This window comes from Mustela erminea, chromosome 7 (assembly GCF_009829155.1).
Source record: "Mustela erminea isolate mMusErm1 chromosome 7, mMusErm1.Pri, whole genome shotgun sequence".
Taxonomy (NCBI): domain Eukaryota; kingdom Metazoa; phylum Chordata; class Mammalia; order Carnivora; family Mustelidae; genus Mustela; species Mustela erminea.
The window spans coordinates 60,369,370-60,383,253 of record NC_045620.1 but is presented as its reverse complement, the minus strand read 5'-3'; the positions used below and the strand labels follow the sequence as shown (position 1 = coordinate 60,383,253).

The 13,884-nt window shown below is 37.2% G+C and overlaps 1 long non-coding RNA gene across 2 annotated transcripts in view; it reads left to right on the top strand.

Annotated features, from left to right (window-relative positions):
• Positions 1–12,407, top strand: part of LOC116595445 — a 106,703-nt gene extending 94,296 nt beyond the window's left edge. For both annotated transcript variants that reach the window (XR_004287683.1, XR_004287684.1), the window contains one exon: positions 12,119–12,407. This is a non-coding gene — a long non-coding RNA (uncharacterized LOC116595445). The remainder of the gene's footprint in view (positions 1–12,118) is intronic.
• The last annotated feature ends 1,477 nt before the right edge of the window (positions 12,408–13,884 follow it).

The following is a 13,884-nucleotide window of genomic DNA, read 5'->3' as shown; positions in this document are numbered from 1 at the left end:
TGAGAACGCAGATAGCCCCCTTTGGGAGCCACTAGAGAATAGAGTTAACTTTTCCAGCTGAATGGATGGCAGGTTATTTCTACTTAGAAAGAATTTCTCTATCTGTGAACCAAAAACTAAACAGCAGTTCTCAGAACTCTGTTATTTATCAGAATCCCATCTAGATTAGAGAAAACAACAACAACAACAACAACAACAACAAAAGAGCACTGAAGCCACTGTATTCCCAGAAAGTCTGTTTCAGCACAACTCAGGGATGGCCACCAGGGATTCTTTTTTTTTTTTTTTTTAATTTATTTTCAGCATAACAGTATTCATTATTTTTGCACCACACCCAGTGCTCCATGCAATCTGTGCCCTCCCTAATATCCACCACCTTGTTCCCCCAACCTCCCACCCCCCACCACTTCAGACCCCTCAGATTGTTTTTCAGAGTCCATAGTCTCTCATGGTTCACCTCCCCTTCCAATTTCCCCTAACTCCCTTCTCCTCTCTAACTCCCCATGTCCTCCATGCTATTTGTTATGCTCCAAATAAATGAAACCATATGTTAATTTACTCTCTCTGCTTGACTGGTTTCACTCAGCATAATCTCCTCCAGTCCTGTCCATGTTGCTACAAAAGTTGGGTATTCATCCTTTCTGACGGAGGCATAATACTCCATAGTGTATATGGACCACATCTTCCTTATCCATTCGTCTGTTGAAGGGCATCTTGGTTCTTTCCACAGTTTGGCAACCGTGGCCATTGCTGCTATAAACATTGGGGTACAGATGGCCCTTCTTTTCACGACATCTGTATCTTTGGAGTAAATACCCAGTAGTGCAATGGCAGGGTCAGAGGGAAGCTCTATTTTTAATTTCTTGAGGAATCTCCACACTGTTCTCCAAAGAGGCTGCACCAACTTGCATTCCCACCAACAGTGTAAGAGGGTTCCCCTTTCTCCACATCCCCTCCAACACATGTTGTTTCCTGTCTTGCTAATTTTGGCCATTCTAACTGGTGTAAGGTAATATCTCAATGTGGCTTTAATTTGAAACTCCCTGATGGCTAGTGATGATGAATGGCCTAAATGCGCCCATAAAATGGCACAGAGTTGCAGATTGAATAAAATGACAGGACCCATCCATATGTTTTCTACAAGAGACCCATTTTGAACCTAAAGATACACCCAGACTGAAAGTGAAGGGATGGAGAAGCATCTTTCATGCCAATGGGCCTCAAAAGAAGGCTGGGGTAGTGATTCTCATATCAGATAAATTAGATTTTAAACTAAAGACTGTAGTCAGAGATACAGAAGGACACTACATAATTCTTAAAGGGACTATCCACCAAGATGATCTAACAATTATAAATATCTATGCCCCCAATATGGGAGCAGCCAATTACTTAAAAAAACTGTTAATCAAGATAAAGAGTCATATTGATATGAATACATTAATAGTAGGAGATCTTAACACACCTCTCTCAGAAATAGATCATCAAAGCAGAAAATCAATAAAGAAACAAGAGCATTGAATGACACATTGGACCAGATGGACCTCATAGATATATACAGAACATTCCACCCTAAAACAACAGAATACTCATTCTTCCCAAGTGCACATGGAAGGAGACCTTCTCAAGAATATTCCACATACTGGGTCACAATCAGAACTTAACCAATACCAAAAGACTGAGATTATTCCCTGCATATTCTCAGATCACAATACTTTGAAACTGGAGCTCAATCACAAGGAAAAGTTCAGAAGGAACTCAGATGTCTGGAAGCTAAAAACCACCTTGCTTAAGAATGCTTGGATCAACCAGGAGATCAAAGAAGAACTGAAACAATTCATGGAAACCAATGAGAATGAAGACACTTCGGTCCAAAACCTATGGGATACAGCAAAAGTGGTCCTAAGGGGGAAATACATAGCCATCCAAGCCTCCCTCAAAAAAAATTGAAAAATCCAGAACACACCAGCTGTCTTTACACCTTAAAGAACTGGAGAATCAACAACAAATCAAACCAATTCCACACATAAGAAGGGAAATAATCAAGATTAGAGCTGAGATCAATGAGGTAGAAACCAGAGATAAAGTAGAACGTATCAATGAAACTAGAAGCTGGTTTTTTGAAAGAATCAATAAGATTGATAAACTATTGGCCACACTAATCCAAAAGAAAAGAGAGAAAGCCCAAATTAATAAAATTATGAATGAAAGGGAGAGATCACAACTAACACCAAGGCCACCAGGAATTCTTTTTCCCTGATGACCTAGATGTGCCCTCAGTATTCAGAACCACTGGTTGAAGATCCAGCTCCCATCCTCAAACAAAATCACCAACCACTTCTTGCCCCCAGGCAGGAATGGTTCTGAGCCAGCCTGCCACTTCTGCCCCTGGAGGTTAGAGAAGGATGGGCATGATGGTGGAGGGACTCGAAACACTCCCACAGAACCAGGCTGCTTCCCAGTGGTGCAGGTTTCATTGGGCATGCTATCCCTCTAGCCTGCAACACTCGCTCTTCTACTCTTCATGGCTTCTCTAAGTCTGACCAACCTTCAGACCTTTTGCTTCCAATCTTCCTCTCTGTTGACAGCAGCCCATAACAGCCTCTACTTTTTTTGAAATCTGGCCCATGAGTAGTAATAGGGCTTTACAATTTATAGAGTACTATTGCATATATTATGTCATTTAACATTTTTAGCACTCAATAAGGCAGATATTATAATAACTATATTACAAAGGGAGAAGCCACAAATTTAAGATGTTGAATGATGTGCAAAAACCCCTGAACCTGTAACCAACAGGTCTGGAGCCCAGTTCTCCTTCCTCCAAAGTGCCCTCAATTCCTACCCTACACAGCAGGTTCCCATTGGCAGTACTGTTACACCTGTCCATTTTATTTCTGTAGGTGTCAGTGTGGTTGGTTTATTCTTCCCAAGTGTTTGATCATAAAAATTACATTTTGTTTTCCTCTCTGTTGTGTTAAAATGTTTCATTCATTATAGTCCCAATTTGAATGAATTTATTAAATATATATTGTTCACCTAGCACCTATTTTTAAATTACACTATTTACAAAAACAAATTGAAATTCATTTTCTGGAGACAATTGGTTGCATAAAATAAGCACACTTTTCTAGCTTTAGTGCTAAGTTCTAATTTAGAGAGCCAATGTGGACGTGGGCTGGGCTGAGTTGCTCTTTCCCTATAATTTGCTGTGAGCACAGAAGATTCAGGAATCATGAGGGTTTTGGTGCTGTTGCATCTTTAACAACACCCTTCATGGGGTCACACCTTTACCCACACAAGCCTGTGCATGGGCATTCATTTAGTATGGGTACTGGAAGGTCTCAGGATAGAAGCATGGCACTTTTTCTGGAAGGTCTTCAGCTCCATCAATTTCACATTTTCTTGAAGGAAAATTACAAATGATTAATTAGAGGTAGAGTCATCTGGAAGATACATTCAGATGATTTGCACATTGAATAAAAAAACATTGCCTTTTGCCGCATTCTTGAATCCCATCACTTTAAACTGCACTGATCGAAATTGTCAGAACTCAGTCAACTTCATTCAAATCCCAAAGACTCCAGCACAATAGATTTGGCAAGGGACATTTCCGATTTTCCTCTCACACAGCTCAGATGTCTTCATCATTCACAGCAGTCAAGTTTAGCAGCTCTGATGCATAGAGGGAACTGGTGGGCTGCCAGCTGCAGCATTGTGTGGATCTGGAGATATTTTCAATTAGACAAGAGTAGCAGGCTGCCTCCAAAGAGATGGAAAGATGACTACTTCCTTTGCGCTATGAAAGGGAAGAGAATTTGACCCTCTGAGGAAAGATTTCACAGTTGGGAAATAGCTACATCCTCACTCAGTTTCCTGCAAGGGATCCATGCAGTGGACCAGAACATAGGCCTTCCTTTCTGCATGCTCAGTTGATGCTGAGCATGGCAAGACCACACTGGACTCCTACATTTCCCCTTGGCTGTGTCACTATGCCTTTGCTGGGTCTCTACCTTACACCAGGTAGGAATAACCATGGAGTAGGCATTGCAAAAGAAAAGATGTGTGCCCTGGAAGATGAAGGCATAGCAAAATAAACCACCCAAATGTAGAACAGAGAGGGGAGAACTTTAAAAAGTGAAACCAGACAACAATGATTTGTAGGACAAATCAGGCAGTTCAACTTACATGCACTTTGAACTCTCAGAAAAGGGGGAGGAGGAAGAGTGGGAAAATATATAAAGGAATAATTTTTTTCCAAATTCTATAAAGACTTTATAAACCCAGAGATCCGTGAAGATCAGAAAGCCTAAAAAAGATAAACACAAAGTAAACCACACTGGATCACACCATATTTAAATTCCTGAGCCCTAATAGAAGAGATAGACGATAACAAGCATGTGGAGAAATTGGAACCCTCATACATTGCTGGTGGGAAAGTGAAATAATGTGGCTGCTATGGAGAACAGTTTAGCAATTTCTCAAAAAGATAAAATAGATTTACCATATGATCCAGCAATTCCATTCCTAAGTACATATCCAAGAGAATTGAAAATACAGATCCACACAAAAATTCATACACAAATGTTCATTGTGGCAGGATTCATAATAACCAAAATGTAAAAACAACCTAAGTGTCCATCAACTGATGACTGGATAAATAATACGTAGTGTAGTTATACAATGAAATACTTGGCCACAAAAAGAAATAAAGTTCAGATTGTCCGATTGCTTTTACATACAATGTCCAGATAGGCAAATTAATACAGACAAACAGTTGATGAGTGGTTTCCAGGAACTAGAGGGTGAGAGAGTGCGAATGACTGCTAATCGGAATAGGATTTCTTTTCAGTGTGTTGAAAATGTTCTGGAATCCAACAGTGGTGACTGATGTGCACTCTGGATATACTATAAACTATAGCATATGAATTTTACGGTTAATGAATTAGATCTCAATGAAAGTGTGATTAAAGAAAAACAGACAAAATATAAAAATAAATTCCTGAGCCCAAGTCATAAAAAGAGCCTCTTAAGAGCCAGACAAAAAAGATGTGTTAAGTACAAAGAAACAAAGAGTGGCTATAGATTTCTAGTAAGAGATTATAAAAAAAAATAAGAGAATGGAACAAAATGTTTAACATAATAATATAAAAAAGGGTCATCATAGAATTATATACCCATTAAGAGGAAGAAAAATTGAAGACTTTTCAGACAAATAAAAGCTAAGATAATTCTTCACAGACCTGTACCATGAGAAGTGGTAAAGGGACACGATCGCAGATAGGAACTTGGATCTTCACAAAGAAATGAGAAACAACAGAAATTTTAAATATCTGGGTAACTATGAAATACTTTTTCTTATTCTAAAAAACAAACTCCTTAAAAGATAGTTACCTATTTAAGGTGAACATAATGATAATATATATATAGCCAGAGTTCATAATCTGAGTAGGAGTAAAATACATAACAGTAGTACAAAAGATGGGATGAAGAAATGGAAGTGTAACTGTATTTTTCTTATGTGTGAGGAAATATGACATTATCTAAATGTAGATTTTGATCATTAGATATGAATATGATAAGCTTCAGAACAAACTTACACACTAAAAAGGTATAGCTAATAAGCTAATGATGGAGATAACAAAGAATAATAAAATACATTCAATATAAAATAAGGAGGAAAAGAAAAAAAGAACAAAGGAGAAATTAAACATACAAAATATAGAAAACAAATAATGAGGTGGTAAACAACCCAAATATATCAGTAATTACTTTAAATGTAAGTGGCCTAATCCTTGCTGTCAAACACCTAACCACTGGCCAAATGCAGTCCTTTAAGTTAGTTTAAAATTTACTAAAATAAGCTATTTAGCTCTTCAGTCACACTAGCAATGTTTCAAGTGCTCAGTAACCAGCTAGTTAGTGGCTAGTGTATCAAACAGATAATTTATAATGTTTGCATCATCAGAGAAAGGTCTATTGGAAAAGACTCATGTAAATATTCCAATTAAAAGCAATTATGAAACTGAATAGAAAAGTAAGAGCTATTTTCCAAAACAAAACACAGACACACATGCGTGTGCGCACATGTGTGGTGATGAAGAGGGTCAGAAGTTCAAGGATGGAAAAAGATATAACATGCAAAGACGAATTATAAGAAATTTGGAGTTGTTCTATTAATGTCAGACAAAGCAGACTTCTGAATAAGGCACACAACCAAGGATGAAAGGGAACATTTCAGAAGGGTAAAGGACTCATTTTACTTAACAACCTTTAATATTAAAGAAGATTTAAAAATACTAGACATGTTAGTACTCAGTAAGAGATTCAGAACTGCACTAGACATATCTTCCTGCATGAAACAACATGAAAAATTGGATAAAATATGTGAAACAGAGGTCTTCAAGGCATTAGACAGCAGGCAACAAAAGACTGTGGTTCCCTGAGAGACAGGAAACAAATGGGGTGAACCCAATAACTGCTTCATCTACAAGCTCTGGTGCAGAGATGGGGAGCACAGGTGGAGCCTGGTGACTCACTGAATGGAGAACCCAGAGCTGATGGTCCAGGATGATGAAAGCAGCTGGAGATCATAGGACAGAATGCCAGAGAAGAGAGACTTGTATTAAGAGAGAACTCCAGAGATCATAGGGCTATACAGATGTCAAAACTTTAAAAACTGTACACTTAAAATGTGCACAATTATTGCACATTAATTATAGCTCAATAAAGCCTCTTTAAAAAAAAGATAAGGACATATATGAGCAATTTTATGTCAATAAATTCAAACAAGGTAAATAAAATGGACAAATTTCTTGAAAATACATATGTCAAAACTGTCTTCAAAAGAAACAGACAACTGAAGAATTGTATATGTATTTAAGAAATTGCAATTGCATAATTGCAGTGTTTGCACAAAGAAAATCATAGGCACAGATGACTTCACTGGCAAGTATTCTGAAACACTTAAGGAAGAAATACCCCAATTCTACCCCCTCTTTCTTTTTTTGGAAATTAGAGGACAAAACACTTCTCAACTTATTCATGGCGCCAGCATTACCCTGATACCAAAACCAAACAAAGGCATTGCCAGAAAAGAAAATTGCAGACCAATATCATTCATGAACATGGATTCAAAAATCCTTAAGGAATCTTAGAAAATCAATTCCAACAATATATAAAAATAATAACACATCGTGACCAATTTGGTTTATCACAGGAATGCAATTTTCATTTAACATTGGAAAACCCATTAATGTAACTCACTGTATCAACAAACTAAAAATTAATAAAAACCAAATAGATTTAGGAAAATCACTTGAAAAAATTGAAAGCACAGTTATGAAAAATCTCTCAGCAAACTAGAAATAGAACAGAATTTCCTAAACCTTATAAAATGCATCTATGAAAAACTTAAGACAACTAATACTATCTTGAGATTACTGATGGATAAAGAGTATGCTTCCTTCCTAAGTTCAGGAACTGGATAGTGTATCCTCGTTCACTGCTTTTATTCAACATTGTACTAGAAATCATAGTTAATGTAATAAGACAAAGCAAAAAAAAAATACAAAAGATATATAGATTGGAAAGGAAGAAATATAACTCATTTTTTGGAAATAATATATTTGTATACAAAGAAAATCACTAGACTCTGAAAAAAAAAACAAAAACAAAAGATATTAGAACCAAATAACTGATTTTAGCAAAGGCACAGGATGAAATTTACAGGTCAATAAGCAAAGTAAATTGTATTTCCATATAGTAGCAACAAACAATTGGAAATTGAAATTTTAAAACAGGACTATTTAGAGTATCACCAGAAAACAGAGACAGTTAGGGATAAATTTAAGCAAATATTTCAAATATATATACAGTATACCCTATAAAAATTTGCTGACAGAAATTAAAGAACACCTAAATAAATGGATAGTTGTACCATATCCATGGGAGAAAAGACTCAATATAATTCAGATGGCAATTCTCAAATTGATCTATAGACTCAACACAATCCCAATCAAATTCTCAACAGACTTCTTTTGTAAAACTTAGATAATTCTGAAATGTATATGGAAATGCAAAGAATCTAGATTATCTCAAGAACTTTGAAAAAGAATACCAGAGTACTTATATTACCCAATTTAAAGACTTACTGTGTAATTTACAGTGACCAAGACATTTGGTATTGGTACAAGAATAGCTAAATAGGCCAATATAGCCAAAAAATGAGTAGATATAGACCCACATATCAATGCATATTTAACAAAGGACATGAGGTAAGGCAATAAGAAAAAGAGTGTTTCCAACATAAAATATTAGAGCAACTGGATATTCATATTGGGAGTATGTGTGAAAAGGAACTCATTACCTTCCTCCTAGCGTAAACATATAAACTCAAAATAAAACTCATGATGTAGCTCAGACATAAATATAAAAACTAAAACCTTAGAGCTTTGAGGAGAAAATATTGGAGCATATCTTACTCATTAGGGAGAAGACAGTGATTTCATAGACAGGACACAGAGGTCAATAACCATAAAAGGGGAAAATTATACATTATACTTGATCAAAGTCTGAAATTTTTCACCAAAAGTCACCAGTAAAAAAGTAAATAAATAGACAAACCATAAATAATGATAGAATCTTATCTGACAAAGGACTTATATCCAAAATAAATAAAAACCCCTGCAGTTCAGAAATAAAATAAAAAGAACTCAATTTTAAAGGGTGAGAGCAAAATTACGAATATACATTTTATCAAAAAAGATATACAGGAGTGCCTGGGTAGCACAATTGTTTAAGCACCTGACTCTCCGTTTCAGCTCAGGTTGTGAACTCAGGGTTGTGAGTCCCCACAATTGGGCTCTGTGCTCAGTGTGGAGTCTGCTTAAAAGACTCTCTATCCCTCTCCCTTTGCCCCTCCCCCTCAAATAAATAAATAAATCTTAATAAAAGATATACAAATGACAAGTAAGCTTATGAAAAGATGTTTAATACATCAATAATCAGGGAAATGTAAATTAATATCACAATGATATAGCAGTACACATCCACTAGAAAGGCTAAAATAAAAAAGGTTGATAATACCAAATGTTGATGAGGAGATGGAGTGTGGCAGACAGACTCTAACATGGACCCCCATGATTCCTACTTTCTGATGTTCATGCCCTATGTAATCCACCCCTTTGAATGTGGGTGAGACCTATGTGTATGAGCCAACAGAACATGGCAAAAGTGAAGGAATGTCCATTTTGCATTTATCTTTGTGTATGGTGTAAGAGAAAGGTCGAATTTCATTCTTCTATGTATAGCTATCCAGTTTTCCCAGCACTATTTATTGAAAAGAATGTCTTTCTTTCCACTGTATATTTTTTCCTGCTTTGTTGAAGATTATTTGACCATAGAGTTGAGGGTCCATATCTGGGCTCTCTACTCTGTGGTCAAATAATCTGTGTGTCTGTTTTTATGCCAGCACCACGCTGTCTTGGTGATCACAGCTTTGTAGTAAAGCTTGAAATAAGGCAACATGATGCCGCCAGTTTTGTTTTTCTTTTTCAACATTTCCTTAGTAATTTGGGGTCTCTTCTGATTCCATACAAATTTTAGGATTGTTTGCTCCAGCTCTTTGAAAAATGCTGGTGGAATTTTTATCAGAATGGCATTGAAGGTATAGATTGCTCTAGGCAGTATAGACATTTTAGCAATATTTATTTTTCCGATCCATGAGCATGGAATGGCCTTCCATCTTTTTGTGTCTTCTTTGATTTCTTTCATGAGGGTTCTGTAATTCTTGGAGTACAGATCCTTTACCTCTTTGGTTAGGTTTATTCCCAGGTTTTTATTGGTTCTTGGTACTATAGTAAATGAAATCGATTCTCTAATTTCCCTTTCTGTATTTTCATTGTTAGTGTATAAGAAAGCAACTGTTTTCTGTACATTGACTTTATATCCTGCCACATTACTGAATTGCTGTTTGAGTTCTAGTAGTTTGGGGGTGGAGTCTTTTGGGTTTTCCATATAAAGTATCATATCATCTGCGAAGAGAGAGAGTTTGACTTCTTCATTGCCAATTTGAATACCTTTTATTTCTCTTTGTTGTCTGATTGCTGTTGCTAAGACTTCTAATACTATGTTGAACAAGTGTGGTGAGAGTGGGCATCCTTGCTATGTTCCTGGTCTCAATGGGAAGGCTGTAAGCTTTTTCCCATTGAGGATGATATTTGCTGTGGGTTTTTCATAGACAGATTTTATGAAGCTGAGGAATGTTCCCTCTATCCCTATACTTTGAAGTGTTTTAACCAGGAATAGATGCTGGATTTTGTCAAATGTTTTTTCTGCATCAATTGAGAGGACCATGTAGTTCTTCTCTCTTCTCTTATTGATTTATTCTATCACATTGATTGATTTGCAAATGTTGAACCATCCTTGTAGCCCAAGGATGAATCCCACCTGGTCATGGTGGATAATATTTTTAATGTGCTGTTGGATCCTATTTGCTAGGATCTTGTTGAGAATCTTAGCATCCATATTCATCAGGGATATTGGTCTGAAATTCTCCTTTTTGATGGGGTCTTTGCCTGGTTTGGGGATCAGGGTAATGCTGGCTTCATAAAAAGAGTCTGGAAGTTTTCCTTCTGCTTCAATTTTTTGAAACAGCTCCAGGAGAATAAGTGTTATTTCTTCTTTGAAAGTTTCGTAGAATTTCCAGGGAATCCATCAGGTCCTGGACTCTTGTTTTGGGGGAGGTTTTTGGTCACTGCTTCAATCTCGTTACTAGATATCAGTCTATTCAGGTTGTCAATTTTTTACTAGTTCAATTCTGGAAGTTTATAGTCATCCATTTCATCAACGTGAGGCAGGAATCCATCAAAATCATAGAGGAGAACATAGGCAGTAACCTCTTTGATATCAGCCACAGAAACTTCTTTCAAGATATGTCTCCAAAGGCAAAGGAAACAGAAGCAAAAATGAATTTTTGGGACTTCATCAAGATCAAAACCTCCTACACAGCAAAGGAAACAGTCAACAAAACAAAGAGACAACCCACTGAATGGGAGAAGATATTTGCAAACGACAGTACAGACAAAAGGCTGATATCCAGGATCTATAAAGAACTTCTCAAACTCAACACACACAAAACAGATTATCATGTCAAAAAATGGGCAGAAGACATGAACAGACACTTCTCTAATGAAGACATGCAAATGGCTATCAGACACATGAAAAAATGTTCATCGTCACTAGCCATCAGGGAGATTCAAATTAAAACCACATTGAGATATCACCTTACACCAGTTAGAATGGCCAGTATTAACAGGACAGTAAACAACGTGTGTTGGAGAGGATGTGGAGAAAGGGGAACCCTCTTACACTGTTGGTGGGAATGCAAGTTGGTGCAGCCACTTTGGAAAAGAGTGTGGAGATTCCTTAAGAAATTAAAAATAGAGCTTCCCTATGACCCTGCCATTGCACTACTGGGTATTTACCCCAAAGATACAGACATAGTGAAAAGAAGGGCCATCTGTACCCCAATGTTCATAGCAGCAATGGCCATGGTTGCCAAACTGTGGAAAGAACCAAGATGCCCTTCAATGGACAAATGGATAAGGAAGATGTGGTTCATATACACTATGGAGTATTATGCCTCCATCAGAAAGGATGAATACCCAACTTTTGTATCAACATGGACTGGACTGGAAGAAATTATGTTGAGTGAAATAAGTCAAACAGAGAGAGTCAATTATCATATGGTTTCACTTATTTGTGGAGCATAAGAAATAACACGGAAGACACGGGGAGATGGAGAGAAGGGAGGTGATGGAAATTGGAGGGGGAGATGAACCATGAGAGACTATGGACTCTGAAAAACAATCTGAGGGTTTTGAAGGGGCGGGACTGGGAAGGTGGGTGAGCCTGGTGGTGGGTATTATGGAGGGCACGTATTGCATGGTGCACTGGGTGTGGTGCATAAACAATGAATTCTGGAACACTGAAAAGAAATTAAAAAAAATAAAAAAATTTTAAAAAGTGATGGAATGTCACTCGTGTGTTTGCAGTACATAAGCTTACAGCTTCTCTCCTGCTGGCCCACCATCTCTAATGGCTATCTCCCTTGCTATAGTTGTTGAAGTAAGCTGCCACATGAAGAGACCCATGGGTCAAAGAACTGAGTGTGGCCACTAGCCAGCATCCAACAGTTGCTGAAGCCTGACAGTCCACAAGGAAATGAATCCTGCCAACAACACATGAACTTGGAAATGGATCTTACCCAGTTGAGCTTCCAATGAACCAGAGCCCTGGCAACACTACGATTGCAGCCTCACAAGAGACCTTGAAACAAAGGACCAAGGTAATGTTGCCAAAATTCCTGACTTGCATCAACTATGTGATAATATATATGTGTTGTTTTAACCCTCTACATTTGTAGCAACTTTTTATGCCTCAATAGATAACTAGTAGGTGGAACAATTGGAACTGTGACACATTTATGATAGGAGTATAAAAGATATAACCATCTTGTAAAATAGTTTGACAATTTCTTATAAAGATAAATAAACACTGCACTTACCCTAAGACCCAGCGATTGCACTGTAAGTATTTACCAATGAAGAATAAAAATATGTGATCAAACAAAGGAATGTACATGAACACTCATAGAAACTTTACACACAAGAGCCCACAACTTGAAATAACCCAAATGCCCATCCACAGATGAATGAATAAAATGTGAAATATCCATACAATGGAATACTAGCCAGCCATAGAGTGGAATGAACTAATACATGTAACAACATTGATGAATCTCAAAACATCATGTTGGGAGAAAGAGGCTAGACATAAAAGAATATATTATATATGATTCCATTTATATTGATTCCAGAAAACATAAACCTAATTTATGGTAATAGAAACAGATCAATGGTTATCTACAACTGGGAGTGTTCAGTTAGGACAGAAAATGCTCACAAGGCTGACTTTTAGGTGTGATTGCCATGTTCTACATCTTGGGATGACGGTAGTTACAATGAGTTGTCAGAATTCATTGAGATGTTCACTTAAAATTGGCAAATTATTTTTTTTTCATATTTGCATACATTTTATTACTCAATTATTCTATTTTTTTTTTATTTCCAGCATAACAGTATTCATTATTTTTGCACCACAACCCGTGCTCCATGCAATCCGTGCCCTCTATAATACCCACCACCTGGTACCCCAACCTCCCACCCCCCCGTCCCTTCAAAACCCTCAGATTGTTTTTCAGAGTCCATAGTCTCTCATGGTTCACCTCCCCTTCCAATTTCCCCCAACTCCCTTCTCCACTCTAAGTCCCCATGTCCTCCATGCTATTTGTTATGCTCCACAAATAAGTGAAACCATATGATAATTGACTCTCTCTGCTTGACTTATTTCACTCAGCATAATCTCTTCCAGTCCCGTCCATGTTGCTACAAAAGTTGGGTATTCATCCTTTCTGATGGAGGCATAATACTCTATCCCCAGGGGTACAGGTCTGTGAATCACCAGGTTTACACACTTCACAGCACTCACCAAAGCACATACCCTCCCCAATGTCCATAATCACACCTCCTTCTCCCAAACCCCCTCCCCCCAGCTCACAAAACAAACTGAGGGTTGCTGGGGGCAAATTATTTTTATATATATTATTCCTTGATGAAATTGAGTTTTTAAAAATAGAACTCAAAATGAATTAAAGGCTTATACATCAGACCTGAAACTGTAAAACTCCTAGAAGAGAAGCAAAACTTCATGACATTGGTCTTGGCAATGATTTCTTAGATATGACACCAAAAGTACTGGCAAAAAGAGCAAAAATAGACAAGTTAGACTACATCAGACTGAAAAGTTTCTGTACAGCAAAATGAA